The sequence below is a fragment of the Sarcophilus harrisii genome, chromosome 6, assembly GCF_902635505.1.
Source record: "Sarcophilus harrisii chromosome 6, mSarHar1.11, whole genome shotgun sequence".
Taxonomy (NCBI): Eukaryota; Metazoa; Chordata; class Mammalia; order Dasyuromorphia; family Dasyuridae; genus Sarcophilus; species Sarcophilus harrisii.
Window position 1 is genome coordinate 118,249,702 of NC_045431.1, and position 15,823 is coordinate 118,265,524.

Here is a 15,823-nt window from a genome sequence, read left to right on the forward strand (position 1 = left end):
TTGAAATACATCTTACAAGTTGGTTTGTTCCTCCGGATGGCCCACAGGCCAACATATAATTGGCACTGCTAGGAGAAATCCTTCCCCTGAAACCTTTTGGCTTACTCTGGTATTAGTTTAACCCAGGGAGGAATGTTTCATGACCACTTGGGAGGCCTTTTCAGATTAGATATCTTACTTCTTCTCACTTGGATTTTCCACTCTTATAATATCACCTTTCCAAGTTCCTCTAAAAGTCTAGGACAATGAGGGTAAGACAAATGAGACTGACTCCTTGCCTTTTCAATAGATAGGGAAACTTTGGAACTGAAAATAAAAATTAATTTAAAAAAGAAATGTATGGTAACACATTTATAATTTTTGCTACTAGATAGCCTGAGGTTAGTGGATTGCTGGAGCTTAGGGATTCCAAGGTAGAGTGGGCTGTGCTGATAGGATATTCACACTGGTCTGGCACCAATACAGTGAGCTCTTGGGAATGAAGAGGCTTATCAAAGATGTTTAAACCAGCCTGGATCAAAAATGAAGCAGATCAAACCTTCTGTGCTGATCATCAATAGGATTAATTCTGTAAGTAATTGCTACATTTCCAATCAGGGTAAGACCCAGTCTCAAAAATAAAACACAAACAAACAAATAACAACAAAGGGAACACATTATAGTATATGTGTATTTGTGTATGTAAAGGATAGCTAATATGAAGTTATTGAAATCTATGGCACTGGTTGGCAAACTCTTGGAAGTTCTTTTTTATAATTAGCATTTTTCCTAATAAACATGCAAAGACAATTTTTTAACATTCTTTTTTTATTAAAGCTTTTTAAGTTCTAGGAAGTTCTTTTTTAAGTAGTTTTTTTTCTTTTTTTTCTGAGGTAGTTGGAGTTAAGTGACTTACCTAGAATCACACAGCTGGAAGTGTTAAGTGTCTGAGGTCACATTTGAACTCAGGTCCTCCTGAGTTCAGGGCTGGTGCTCTAACCACTGCACCACCTAGCTGCCCCTGTAGTGTTTTTTTTTCCTAATAAACATGTAAAGACAATTTTTAACATTCTTTTTTATTAAAACTTTTTATTTTCAAAACATAATTTTTCAACACTGACCCTTGCAAAATCTTGTGTTCTAAATTTCTCCTCCTTCCCTTACTCCCTCCCCTAGATAGCAAGTAAGTCAATATATGTTAAACATGTTAAAAATATATGTTAAACACAATATATGTATACATATTTATACAATTATCTTGCTGCACAAAAATAAGATCAAAAAGAAAAAATGAAAAAGAAAACAAGATGCAAGCAAATAACAACAAAAAGAGTGAAAATGCTATGTTGTGGTACACACTCAATCCCCACAGTCCTCTCTCTGGTGTAGATGGCTCTTTTCATCCCAAGATCATTGGAACTGGCCTCAATCATCTCACTGTTAACATTTATTTTTTAAAAATTGAGTTTCAAATTTTCTCCCTCACTTTCCTCTTCCTATGACCCTAAGCAATCTGACATAGGTTATATATGTGCAATCATATCATGTAAAACATTTTTTACATGATAGAAGAAAGAGAAAGAAAAAATACATTTAAAAGTAAAAAATAATAAGCTTCAATCTGCGTTCAGACTCCAATGGTTCTTTGGATGTGGTTAACATTTCCAAGATTTCAAATACAAGCCCAATAATAGACTGTGCCTCTGTGATCAGTGGGTCAACCTAGTTAAGTTAAAGGAATTCGTTACTAGAAGGCTGGATTCCAGTAATTGTTGTGTTATGGTCATTGTTGTTTTTTTCAGCATAGCAACTAATGAAGAATATGCACTAAGGTACAGAGGTTGAGATTTGGATCTGTAGAAAGTGAATACTCACATTGATGAAATTAAGACCTTGAAATATGGCAAATATATGCTTCCCCCTAGTGGCTGCTTTGCATAATTTCTTATTAAATTACACTAGCACAATTAGCCTAGAGCTTTAACTTTGTCACTTTTGAAAGCTGCGTTGTTTCTGTTATTTCTCGATTTCATGCCAATAGATTGTTTTGAATAATATTTGTTCATATTTAATGTTCAATAAATTTTACTGACTAACTATATGTTATCATTAGTAAACTATATTAATAATGTTTTGTATTACATAGCATCATATGGTGCCCTAGGTTTTATGAAGTCAATTAAGCTCAATTACCAGATTTATAGTTAGGAAAATTAGGAACCTGGGAGAGTTTAACTTAATATTCCAGAAGGTCAAGGTTCTCCAGAATGATTCTTAATCATTATGGGAGGAAATATAAAGAGGGCTGGATTTGGCATCAAATGAGATGGATTTAAGACCTGGCTCTGAGGGATGCCTATCTCCTGCTCTACAACAAGTCATTGCAGAGTAGAGAATTTGAGCTAAATAAGTGTTGTTAGAATCTTAATCTTGTCACTGCTGTGATTCTTAGAATGCACTTTTATATTATTGGTATTTTATTATTAATAAATGAAGTAGCATGACAGAGTCAATAGAGGGCTGTCTGGAGCCAGTTTAATATATTAACTTTGTGATTCCTCAGAGGCTCAATATCTTCATCTGTAAAATGTGAAAATTGAATTTGATAATCTTTAAATTCCCTTCTGGTTCAAAATCTCTGATCTTAGTATATTTCAGCAATATTTCAGAAATGTGAATAATAAAATGAGTGGATAAATTTCTACAAACTAAATACAAAGTTCTATACTCAAGTTTTTTTAAAAAATCAGTTTCATAAATCTATGAGACATGGTTAGATAGCAGTTGAAAAAATCTGGGTATCAGAGTGGACCACAAGCTCAATAAATATCAGTGGTATGGCATGCCAGCCAAAATAGCTAATGGAGTCTTTATTTTACTGATATAGGGACCTTTCTAGGGAAGAAACTCATTCTAACAATACAAGTTGCCACCTTCTCTGAAACATATAGTCTTAAAGAGGCTCTTAGAACAATGGAGCTTAAGTAACTTTCCTATGGTGATGTAACCAATATGTGGCAAAAGCAGTACTTGAACTCAAATCTTCTTGGTTCCAAGGCCAGCTTTGTATCTCCCATGCCAAATTCTTTCCCTATCCTTACCAATAAAGTTACAAAATATTATAAAGTGATATCCTAAGAATTATATAATTTTTAGACCTTCCATCATTATCAGCATTGACATGCTCATTATAAATGAAACCAAAAAACAAAAGCAAGTGACAGTTTGACAGAAAGATGGCACACACATTCTCCTTTGAGAGAATGACTTTCATAATAGCACCAAATTTGTCTATTAAAGTAAAATTGGTTTCATTTTTTAGTGATTTTTTTTGGTATTCATCCTTTCTAGAACTTCCTGATTCTTTTCATGAGCAAGGTACTTAAGATGCAAAAGTGAAAAGCTTCTGACTTCTGACCTCTCTTGCTTTTTATTCCTGAACCAGATTTTCCAACATATTCTTTGCCTACTCTATACTGAAGTCTCTGAATACAGAATTTATTAATTTAATTTGAAGAATCTAGTCTAATTCTTTTTTTTTGTTCTAGTGTAATTTTTTCATGTTTTTTATTAAAGCTTTTTACTTTCAAAACATATGTGTGGATAATTTTTCAACATTGACCCTTGCAAAACCTTGTGTTCCAATTTTCCCCCCTTTCCCCTTACTCCCTCCCCTAGATGGCAAGTAATCCAATATATGTTAAACATGGTAAAAAAAATGTTAAATCCAATATAGGCATAGATATTTGTACAATTATTTTGCCACAGAAGAAAAATCAAATCTAAAAGGGGGAAAAATGGTGAAAATGATCTGTTATGATCCACACTCAGTTCCCCACAGTCCTCTCTCTGGGTGACAAGATCATTACAAGATTATTGTAATCTTCATTACAAGATCATTGGAACTAGCCTGAATCATCTCATTGTTGAAAAGAGCCATGGCTATCAGAATTGATGATTCTATAATCTTGTTGCCATGTACAGTGATCTCCTGGTTCTGCTCATTTCACTTAACATCATTTTCTGTAAGTCTCTCCAGGCCTCTCTGAAATCATCCTGCTGATCGTTTCTTTTAGAGCAATAATATTCCATAACATTCATATACCATAACTTACTCAGCTATTATCCAATTGGTGGTTATCCATTCAGTTTCCAGTTTCTTGCCACTACAAACAGGGTTGCCACAAACATTTTTGTACATGTGGGTCCCTTTCTCTCCTTTAAGATCTCTTTGGGATAGAAACACTGCTGGATCAAAGGGTATGCACAGTTTGGTTAATTCTTTGAGCATAGTTCCAAATTGCTCTCCAGAATGGCTGGATTCTTTCATAATTCTACCAATAATGTGTTAGTGTCTCAGTTTCCCACATCTCCTCCAACATTCATCATTATCTTTTCCTGTCATTTTAGCCAATCTGAGAGGTGTGTAGTAGTATCTCGGAGCTGCCTTAATTTGCATTTTTCTGATCAATAATGATTTAGAGCACTTTTTCATATAACTAGAAATTGTTTCAAATTCTTCATCTAAAAATTGTCTGTTCATATCCTTTGACCATTTATCAATTGGAGAATGGCTTAAATTCTTATAAATTTGAGTCAATTTTCTCTATATTTTAGAAATGAGGCCTTTATCAGAACCTTTGAATGTAAAAATGTCTTCCCACTTTATTTCTTCCCTTCTAATCTTGACTGCATTGGTTTTGTTTGTACAAAGACTTTTTAACTTAATATAATCAAAATTATCTATTTTATCTTCAATAATGAACTCCAGTTCTTCTTTGGCCACAAATTCCTTTCTTATCCACAGATCTGAGAGGTAGACTACCTTTTGTTCTTCTAATTTGTTAGAATATTACTCTTTATGTCTAAATCATGAACCCATTTCAACTTTATCTTGGTATAAGGTGTTAGGTCAATGCCTAGTTTCTGCCATACTAGTTTCCAATTTTCCCAGTAGTTTTTGTCAGTGAGTTTTTATCCCAAAAGCTGAGGTCTTTGGGTTTAACCCTAAATCAACACTGGGTTACTATAATCATTGACTATTTTGTCCTGTGAACCTAAACCCATTCCACTTATCAAGTATTCTATTTCTTAGCCTGTACCAAATGGTTTTGATGTCCACTGCTTTGTAATATAGTTTTAGATCTGGCACAGCTAGACCATCTTCATTTGTACTTTTTCCCCCATTAATTCCCTTGAAATTCTTGATCTTTTCTTCTTCCAGATGAACTTCGTTATTTTTTCCAGATCTATAAAATTATTTCTTGAGAGTTTGATTGGTGAGGCATCTAGTCTAATTCTTGATAGAATTTCTCTCCCTTTTTATTCTCTGCTACAAATTATGATCTGCGAGCCACAATAATTTCTACAATAATCTTTTTGCAAAGTACCAAATTTCCTGTGAAATGTTTCTTGTTGCTCTAGAACACAAAAATAAAAACAATTATGTCAATTCCTTTGATTGTCTCCTTTAGGAAAGTAAGAATACATCAATATCTATGAATCCACATGTCTCTTTTCCCACCTATATGGGACTAGTTTTTAAAGCATTAGAGAACATCCTTGATAGAAGTATTAAAAGAGAATAAGCAGATTTTCATAAATGATATTCTAGTTGCTTCCCATATTTGCTACATTAGGGCTTTGCTACATACATATTTGCTACAAGGGCTTTGTTTTTCTTCCGTTTTCAGTTGAGAAGGAAAGAAAGCAGATTTTGGTTAATTGAAAAAATTAAAACCATAAAAAATATGATATGCCACAAAAATCATGTTTTCTATCAAATGCTTAAACCAAAGATACACAAAATATAAACTGTCATTATATACATATACAATATACATGATATATGTATATAGCCTGTGTATATAAAGTATATATACACATATGAGTAGTATATATGTATATATATATCATGTGTGTGTATGTATGTGTGTGTGTGTGTGTGTATGTAGGGAGAGAAAAGGAGAGAGAGACTTAGAAGAGCAAAATACCATCTTTAAAGGATGTCCTCGAAGATAATATCTACTTATACTTACGATCAAATTATCAAAGATTCCTTGAAAGATATAATAATAGAGAAAACCTTGATAAATATCATCTGGTCAGGTAAACATAAGATAGGCCAGTTACATAGTAAGATATTGATGGACAGTTCAACTGTTGAAGTAGTATCTTGACAATGTAAAAACAACAAACAAACCTCTAGAAAGAAAGCCCCTAGAACATCAGATTAACTTGTAGTAAATTAGTAGGAAGATAACAGTATCTGAACTACACAACCCTTTTGAGAGTCCCTTGGACAATAAAAAGATCAAATCCGTCAGTACATAAGTCTATTCACTGGAAGGTCAAATACTGAAATTGAAGCTAAAATACTTAGTCTATATAATGAGAAGATGTGACTCACTGAAAAAGCTCCTCATGATGGGAAAGACTGAAGGCAAAAGGAAAAGGACACGGTGAAGGACGAATTAGATAGAGCTTATCATAAAAACTACAAACACGAACTTTTCCAGATTTTGAGAAGTAGTGGAGGATAGAAAGATCTGGTGTGCCATTATGGTCCATGGGATAATAGAGAGTTGGACACAATTGAACTCAAGAAGAAGAAGAAAAAGGAGTATTTGAATACTGGACCATGAAATTGAATTAGTATCAACTGAAACTAAAGCATGCAATATTTTACTAACTAAACTAACTAAAACAACAATGATACTAATATACAGTAAAAATCACATTATTAATTGCCTTATTAGGGCATTTGATAAAACTTGGAAACAAATCATTCCCATAACTTCTCCCCATAAATACATACACACACATATGTTCTCTCTTTGCCCCCTGCACTATGGAAAGGTACTACCAAAAATATGTAAGAGACTTATTTTTAAGTTTTAAATTTTGCCTTTGAAATTATGTTAAAGAAAGTACTTCAAGTTTCTGAATACATTATGATTGGCTTGATAACCCCTTTATTAATTTCAAAAACTTATTTTTCCATAGGAAATTCATAAAGGATTTCCAAAGCATCCTTCCTTCAGAGAACTTGTCAAACAAGTATTTATTCAGCATTTTTGTGTCAGGCACTGTGTTAGGTACTGGGTAAACAAACAAAAATGAAACTGTCCCTCCTCTCAAGGAGAGTGCTTACATTCTATTGGGGGAAACAATATGTACCCAAATAAGTATATACAATAACCAATGTTTTCTTCTTTTCAAGAAGACATATATTGTCTTATTTTTAGTCCCTTGCTGATCTCATATGCTACTTTAGAAAACTCATATGGCACCTTAATAAATATAAACAAAGGAGGCAGCAACATTCCACAAAAGGTTCATGGAACCATAATATTCCCTGAGCCTATGAGCAGTTATATCTCATTTGAAGCAGAGGTTGTGTTCCAGTGATGGGCTCCTTTTGGTATGCTACATGATGCCTAGATAGAATGCCAGGCCTGGAGTTAAGAAAAATTATCTTCCTGAGTTCAAATATGACCTCAGATACTTACCAGATGTGTGACCTTGGGCAAATCACTTAATCCTGTTGCCTCAGTTTCCTCATCTGTAAAATGAGCTGGAGAAGGAAATGCCAAATTATATCAGTATCTCCAGCCAAGAAAACCCCAAATATGGTCATGAAAAGCTGAATGGGACAGAAATGATTGAATAATAACAAAAAGAAGACCTGAATTGAAATTCTGGTTTTAGTACTTACTATCTTACTGTCTGGGTTATCTTGGGCAAATCATTTCCCCATCTTTAGGACCTCAGAATGCACAAGATAAATTGTAGGGATTACACTAAGTGGGCTCCATAATCCCTTCCAGCTCTGAATCTATGAACATGGGATCAATCAATAAGCTCTTAATAAAATAATATGTAGATATGTAGATATAGATATTTCTTAATGTAACCTAAGATTGCATTAGCTTTTTGGGGGGCTGCCACATAATCAACATTTTGAGCTTAAAGTCTATTGAAACCCTGAGATCTTTTAATCCAGAAACAAATAAACTGCAGTCTCATTAATATAACCTAGGATATGAAGTCTTCTTCAGCCTGTGCTTGTGAAACTGATTTTTTGAAACGTAGGCTAAGACATCTCATTTATCCATATTAAAATTCATATTATTTGATTCATTCTGTATCTACAATATGTAAAGAAAGAGGAAACTGGAAATAAATTTAACCTAACTCTGGGTGGGTCTTATTCACCTGAAATAGAATGGGAACAAATAAAAGCTATGCAGATAGAAGTGTTTTATCTTTCAAGATTAATTCAGTTCAGCAAAATTTATTAAACACTTTCTGAATGTTGAAACCACTGTTAGCTTTGAGAGAGATGCTAAGTTTAGTTAAGAGAAGATCCTTTCCCTCATAGTACTCTTTTTGAATAGGAGAAGACAAATCTTAATTAGTGCATTAAACAAATACAAAACAGTGGTCTATGTGAAATCCTAGAGAGGAAGGAAGAGTGGTATGGGAAAGGATTTAAAATCAGTAGAGGTAGAGGGGAATTAAGAACATCTTAAGCACAGGAAAGAGCATGTGCAAAGTGCAAATAATAAGTTATATATTTAGGGACAGAGATGTCCCTGCATGTTTCAAGTTGCATGCTTAAAATTTGACATTTGAAAATGAAAAGTTTCATAATTCCATGCCTTACTACATTAATAAGTGCTTTACTATCATGTAATCCTTGAATGTTTTTTAAACTTTTTTCTCTGTTTTTCAAACCAACTTTCAAAAACTCTATTTTTCAAACAAACCATATTTAACCTATTGATGAAATAAAATGACCTGGGTTCAAATTCTGACAGCCCCTTACTGTGTAACCTGAAAAAATCACTTAGTCTTCCAGGTATCACTTTCCCCTTTCTGTAAAATATGAGTACTGGAGAGAGTTGAGAAAAAATTTTTATGGCCAGTGTTTTTGATAAAGGTCATAGAGAACTGATTCAAAGAATACAAGCCTTTCTTGTATTCTTTGTACAACTGAGAAATAGTCAAAGGATATGAACAGACAATTTTCAAATGAAGAAATTAAAAGCATTTCTAGACATATGAAAAAATGCTCTAAGTCACTCTTGATTAGAGAAATGCAAATTTAGACAATTCTGAGGTACCATTTTATACCTCTCAGATGACAGGAAAAGATAATGATAAATGTTGGAGGGGATGTGGGAAAATTGGGACACTAATGCATTGCTGGTGGAATTGTGAAATGATCCAACCATTCTGGAGAACAACTGGAACTATGCCAAAAGGGCTATAAAACTGTGCCTACCTTTTGATCCAGCAGTATTGATACTGGGTGACAAAAGAGATCAAAAAAGAGCACAAGAGCAAAAATGTTTGTAGCAGCTTTTTTTGTTGTTGTTGTTCTGGCAAGGAACTGGAAAATAAAATACAATTTAAGAAAATGTTTTAAAATGACAATCAACCTGATTTCAGAAAAGCCTGCAAAGACATATATGAACTGATGCTGAGTGAAGTGAGCAAAATCAAGAGAACATTGTGCACAGTAACAGCAAGATTATTATGATCAATCAAAGTAGACTTGGCTCTTCTCAGTAATGCAGTGATTCAAGACAATTCCAATAGACTTGGTATAGAAAATGCCATCCACAGAGAGAGAAAGTACTATGAGACTGAATGTGGATCAAAACATAGTATTTCCCCTTTTTCTTGTTTTTTTCTTTCGCATGGCTTCCCCCCTCCCTTTGGTCTGATTTTTTCCTACAATATAACATGGAAATATGTTTAAAAGAATTGCACATATTTAACCTATATCAAATTGCTTGGTGTCATGGGAAGAGGGGATATAGAGGAGGTAAGGAAGATAGAGGAGGTAGGGAAAATAAAAATTTGAAATATAAAGTCTTACAAGGATGAATGTTATAAACTACCTTTGCATTATTTGGAAAAATAAAATACTATTGGGGGAAAAAAAGAAAAAAATGTGAGTGCTGGGATAGAAGATCTCTAAAATGTTAGAACTGTTATAGCCAAACAGGGTAATTTCTTAGAATCTACTTTTTTTTTTTTTTTTGTCAAACACCCTGACTGTTCATTCTCGTCATATCTGTATTTTTCCCCCTTCTCCACTCTCAAAACTCTAGGATACCATTACTATATTTGCTAACAAAATGGATTATCTACTAGACTCCTTGTCAATTCTCATGCTGGTTGAAAGTCAGGCAGTTCTGAATTTGTACAGTGGACATGTTCTGGAGAGTCCTATTCTCTCTGTCCTGTAGTAAGTGATATGAAGATCCTGTGATCACAAGGCAGGTCATGTCCTTAGAGGCCATTTGAGATTTCCCTTTTCCTGAGAAAGTCAATGGAAGGGAAATGCTGAATGTAAATATATTTCCATAGGAAAACCTTTTAGGAAAAATTCCAGCATCTAATATGGCAACTCAAATTAATATTAGGGAAAATAAAGTGAGGTCATCTCTATTTATTGCTTTTTGTGAGGCATAGTATATAGTCAACTAAAAATAGTGACTCTCTGTCTACAGGGACTAAATATAGTAAAAATAGCAATGTTCCCTAAACTAATATATAGATTTAGTGTAATACCAGTATAAAGCATTATGGGATATACTATAAAACCTGAAAAATTGATAGCAAAATTTATCTAGAAGAATAAGCAGGTAAGAATACTAAAGAATGTTTATTTCAGCATTTTTTAAAAAGAAAGACAGTTGGATTTGGAGTGAAGAGAACTAAGGCTTTTCTATTTACTATCCCTATGATCTTGGGTAAGTCATAGGAATAAGAGGTAAGACGTCTTTGGGTTTCATTTTTCTTATTTGTAAAATGAAGCAATCTTGACCTCTAAAATTCCTTCCTCTCTAAAAACTGTATCTTTTATGTAGTCAATACTTCAAAAGTCTTAGGTTTTTATCTCCCTCCAGTAACATTTTGTTGTCATTTCAGTCATGCCTAACTCTTCATAACCTCATTTGGAGTTTTCTTGGCAAAGATACTGAAGAGATTTCTTCCTCCAGCTCATTTTATAGATGAGGAACTGAGGCAAACAAGGTTAAGTGATTTGTTCAGGGTTATATAGCTAGGAAGTATCTGAGGTCAAATTTAAAGCCATGAAGCTGTCTTCTTGATTGCAAGCCTAGTGCTCTGTGCACTATGGTGCTACCTAGTTGCCTCTAACAAATCACTTAGAAAGGTTTCAGGAATTAGTGTAGACAACAGATGAATCAATCCACTATTTGAGCCTCTCAGGTAATAAACAGACTTTTTCTTTATGACAAACAAATTGATGGACTATACTTGAAGTCTTTCTATCTTGGTAGCCCAACTTAGACTTGCAGAATGTCTTTCTCAGATACCTTTAATTCATCCCTTTTCTCCCCTTCCCATCTCTTCCTATTGGAATAATAATCAAATTAAATGCCATAGGTGATGTACTGGTCTCTAAAGGAAGTCTAGCAAATTAGAAATAGTTTTGGAGGGCTTTATATACTGAAAATTTGAGGCTTAGGTTGTAAATTATAAAAGAGAGATAAGGATACATCAATCAATTTCTCCAAGATTCCACTCACCATCCTTATGATTTTCTTGACCAAATTTGCTCTGTCCCTTTGTCTTTTCCTGTTAGAATATAAACTCTTTAAAGGCAAGGACAATATTGCTTTTTCTTTTGGTATCCTTAGCTATTTGTAGCTCAGTGCCTGGCATATAGCAAATGCTTAATAAACATTGTGTGACCCTGAACAAGTCACTTAAACCTGTTTACCTCAATTCCCCATCTGTCAAATGAGCTGGAGAAGGCAATAGCAAATCATTCCAGTATACTTGCCAAGAAAACCATAAATGAGTTCACAAGGTCGAACATGACTGCAAACAAAAATAAAGTAGCAACTACAATCAATGCATCTAGAATAGGGATCCCAATGAATACAATAAGTTATTTGGACAGGGTAGATCCAGAGTCAAATAATATGGTAGATTTCCAGAGGTATCACAAGTCTTGGGAATTGAGGAGAGTGCACAGAATCCTGTGGGCAAATGGAAATAGTATAATGTCAAAGAATTGCCTAGGTGACAATACCAATTTATATTTCTTCTGAGAAGAACTATTGTATTTTAGAGATAGCTGTGAATAGAACCACTGGACCTGGTATCAAGTGAATTCAATATTTGAATTCAAATCTAGCTTCAGACATTTAGTATATTGTGACCTTGGGTAAATCCCTTAACCTGCATGCCTCAGTTTCCTCATTTATCAAATGATAATTGCACCTATTTTCCAGGGTTGTTTTGAGGATTAAAGAGAAAATATTTGTAAAGTGCTTGGCACAATGCTTAACACAAAGTAAATATTGTTTGATAAATATTTGATAAATTGATTTTTTAAATTGATTTAAAATTAAATTGATTTGATAAATATTTGTTTTCTTCCTTCTTCCATGTACCTTATGTTTTCTCTATATCTTTATGGGTCCTGGTTTTTTTTTTTTCTCTTTTGCATTTTTTGGTGAGATGGAATGACTACTCTCTACCTAACATTTGTTATTTTGACTTTTTGTGTGTGAACTGGGGACCCCCCAGACCTTGTCCCAAGAATTTTCTCTCCCCAAAAAGCAGAAAAGGGGAAGATGGGTGAGAGCTGAAGGTCTACTCATAACTGTATATATAGCTGATGAATGTGGAACAATAAAACTCCTTTATTTACTTTTTATTTGTTCTTGGGGAAAAAAAATAAACAAAACAAAAATCATCCTGTCTGACAGTACCTTGCTAAAAGTCATCCTGTCTTCTTATCTGGATGAAAAGCCATCCTGGCTTTTTCTTTCTCTTTTATAATTTACAACCTAAGCCCCAAATTTTCAGCACATAAAGCCTTCCAAAACTGTTTCTAATTTGCTAGATTTCCTTTAGAGACTAGTATGGCATAAATAAACTTTTGTGATTAAGAGAATCTCTTTGAATTCTTTCAAACTATGAACTATGACTCACACATTTCACACGTTCTCTACATTTGTGGAAATCTAGATATGAATTATATTTAGTTTTTATTTTGAGATTTTCTTGGAATAACCTCCATACGTAGGTACCAAGCCAAAGAGAAATAACCTGCTTAGCCCAAAATTGAAGGGGAGCTAGGCAATGGATACATTAATTTGAGAGAATAGACCAAGAGAATCATCTGTTTCCTTTGGTTTATTCTTCTTACCCAGACTTTACTTCAGGAAAATCTTCAAATACAGTTTAAGCAGAGCTTATATCTAAATTTCCACAAATATAGTCAATGATGATCCCTTGCTCCCATATAGTAGGGCTCCCCAGAAATGACCATTATATTAATTAATTAATAAACATGTGGGAATGTTTCTATGAAATATTGGGTGGAAAAGCAAATTTTATATACATACAACTATATATGTATGCATGCATGCATGTATGTACATGCACACATATACCTATATATGGATGAATTCACATTTTTTTTGCAATGCTCTAAAGTTTACATAGCTTCTTTCTTTATATAACCTTGTTACAGAAGTAGCAAATGCATTTTTATTCCCACTACAAAAAGGAAGTTAAGGCTCAAAAGGTTGTGATTGACCTAAAAATCACATATCTGGTATCTGCCAGAGTCAAATATCCTAGCTCCAAATTCAAGGCTGCTCCTACTAGAGTTAGCAGAGTAGCAGTATTATTTTAACAACTACCTAGCTACTGCCACTTTTAAAGGCCTCTCCTAATCCCTCAAGCAGATCAGAGAAAGCACCCACAGGCATATTCTACCAAAAGGAAAAGGCCTTCTTCCTGCACTGCCTATGCTGGACTCTGGGCTCTTTCTCAGAGGAGCAGTGGACAATGTAATCACAGAACATTGGCCATTGGATTTCCACTTCTCCCAGTCACTGAAGCTAATATATTCTACTTGAGGGCAGATCTCCAGGTTCCAATTTCAGAGCTTTGTCCTCTATATCATAATGTATTTTTGGAACAATGTAAAGATATACTTTTAAATGGTCAGAAGAGAATCTGACAGTGGAAAGAGATGTAACTAAAACCAGAGGATACCACAATAAATTAGGGTTGTAGTTTCCTCAGCTGTGAAATGAGACGTTCAGACTGGTGGCCTCTGAGAGCTGTCAGCCTTAGAATTATCATTCTATCAAATTTTCTAATATCTAGTGCTAATTTCATTTCCTGTGAAGCTGGTTATGCTAACAAAAAGTCAAAATTCTAACTTGATACCTCTATGTTCTGAGCTCCAAATACTTGGCAAACACAGTACTTAATAAAAATTTGACATTTATGTACATGGCAACAAGATTATAAGATGATCAATTCTGGGCAGCTAGCTGGTGCAGTAGCCCCCCAACTGCCTCAGGAGAAAAAAAAAAATCAATTCTGATGGGCGTGGTTCTTTTCAACAATGAGATGATTCAGGCCAGTTCTAATTCTCTTGAGTCATCTACATCCAGAGAGAGGACTATGAGAACTGAGTGTGGATCACAACATAGCATTTTCACTCTTTTGTGATTTGCTTGAATTTTATTTTCTTATTTTTTTTTCCTTTTTGATCTGATTTTTCTTGTTCAGCAAGATAATTGTATAAATATGCATATATTAGATTTAACATATATTTTTATCATGTTTAACATATACTGGATTACTTGCCATCTAGAGGGTGGGAGGATGAGGGGGAAATTGGAACACAAGGTTTTGCAAGGGTCAATCTTGAAAAATTATCCTTGCATATGTTTTTTTGTAGCTTTTTATTTACAAGATATATGCATGGGTAATTTTTCAGCATTGACAATTGCAAAACCTTTTCCAATTTTTCCCCTCCTTTCTCCCCTCCCCCCTCCTCCAGATGACAGGTAGACCAATACATGTTAAAGTATATGTTAAATACAATATATGTATACATAGCCATACAATTATTTTGCTGCACAAGAAGAATCGGACTTTGAAATAATAAACAATTAACCTGTGAAGGAAATCAAAAGTGCAGGCAGACAAAAACAGAGGGATTGGAAATGTTTTGAAGATAAAAAACTTCAATAAAAAAAATCTTACATTTAACTTCTCTTAATAATTCTATTATTATGAGGATACTTTAGGTTTGGAAAACTAACCAATGATATCCTTAATCAGGATACGTTCAGATGACCATCAGCAGTCCTTATTTATTAAATGCCCTTGGTGAACAAAGTTCCATACTAAGTACTGCCAAGAGTTTCAAAAGAATTAGGAAGAAAATCTCTGACCTGAAGTAGTTTATATGTAAAGTGGGAGAGGACAGAACCCACACCTAAATGAAAAACGGGGTTTTCTCCGTTTCTCTATGGGCACATAATATAGCCCATCAGTTCCTTTCCAACTCCGAAGGCTACGGATTTCTCCTTGGTACTGAATTGCGAGGGGAGTGGCTGCTGTCAGCTGATGTTGGTCAGAGTTAAAGCAGTGCGCTCTCACGCTCCCTGAAGGCTAGGGTTATTTGGGGGATGGGAGGAGGCAGAAACCGGGAAAAACGGGTGCTGAATGAGGTGAAAAATTTCAAACTCTTTCCCTTCAGCCCTTGCGTACGCTTGGGAACCAGTACAAGGCCAAGGTTAAAGCCTTGAGGAATCCTTTTCCACGTCTGCCCTCCCAAGTCAGTCCGTACTGGAGTTCGGCTCCAGTATGCTATAAATACAGCGGGCCACATGCTGTTGTGACATAATGTTCCCTCTACAGCCCAGACTAGATAACATTAATTTGCCCTTTAAATGTCCCTAGCGGGAGCAGCAGGCCCCGAACCCGCTCAGGCCTCCCGGAAGCGCCTCGCCCCCCGTGCCCTCTACTGAGAAATGGG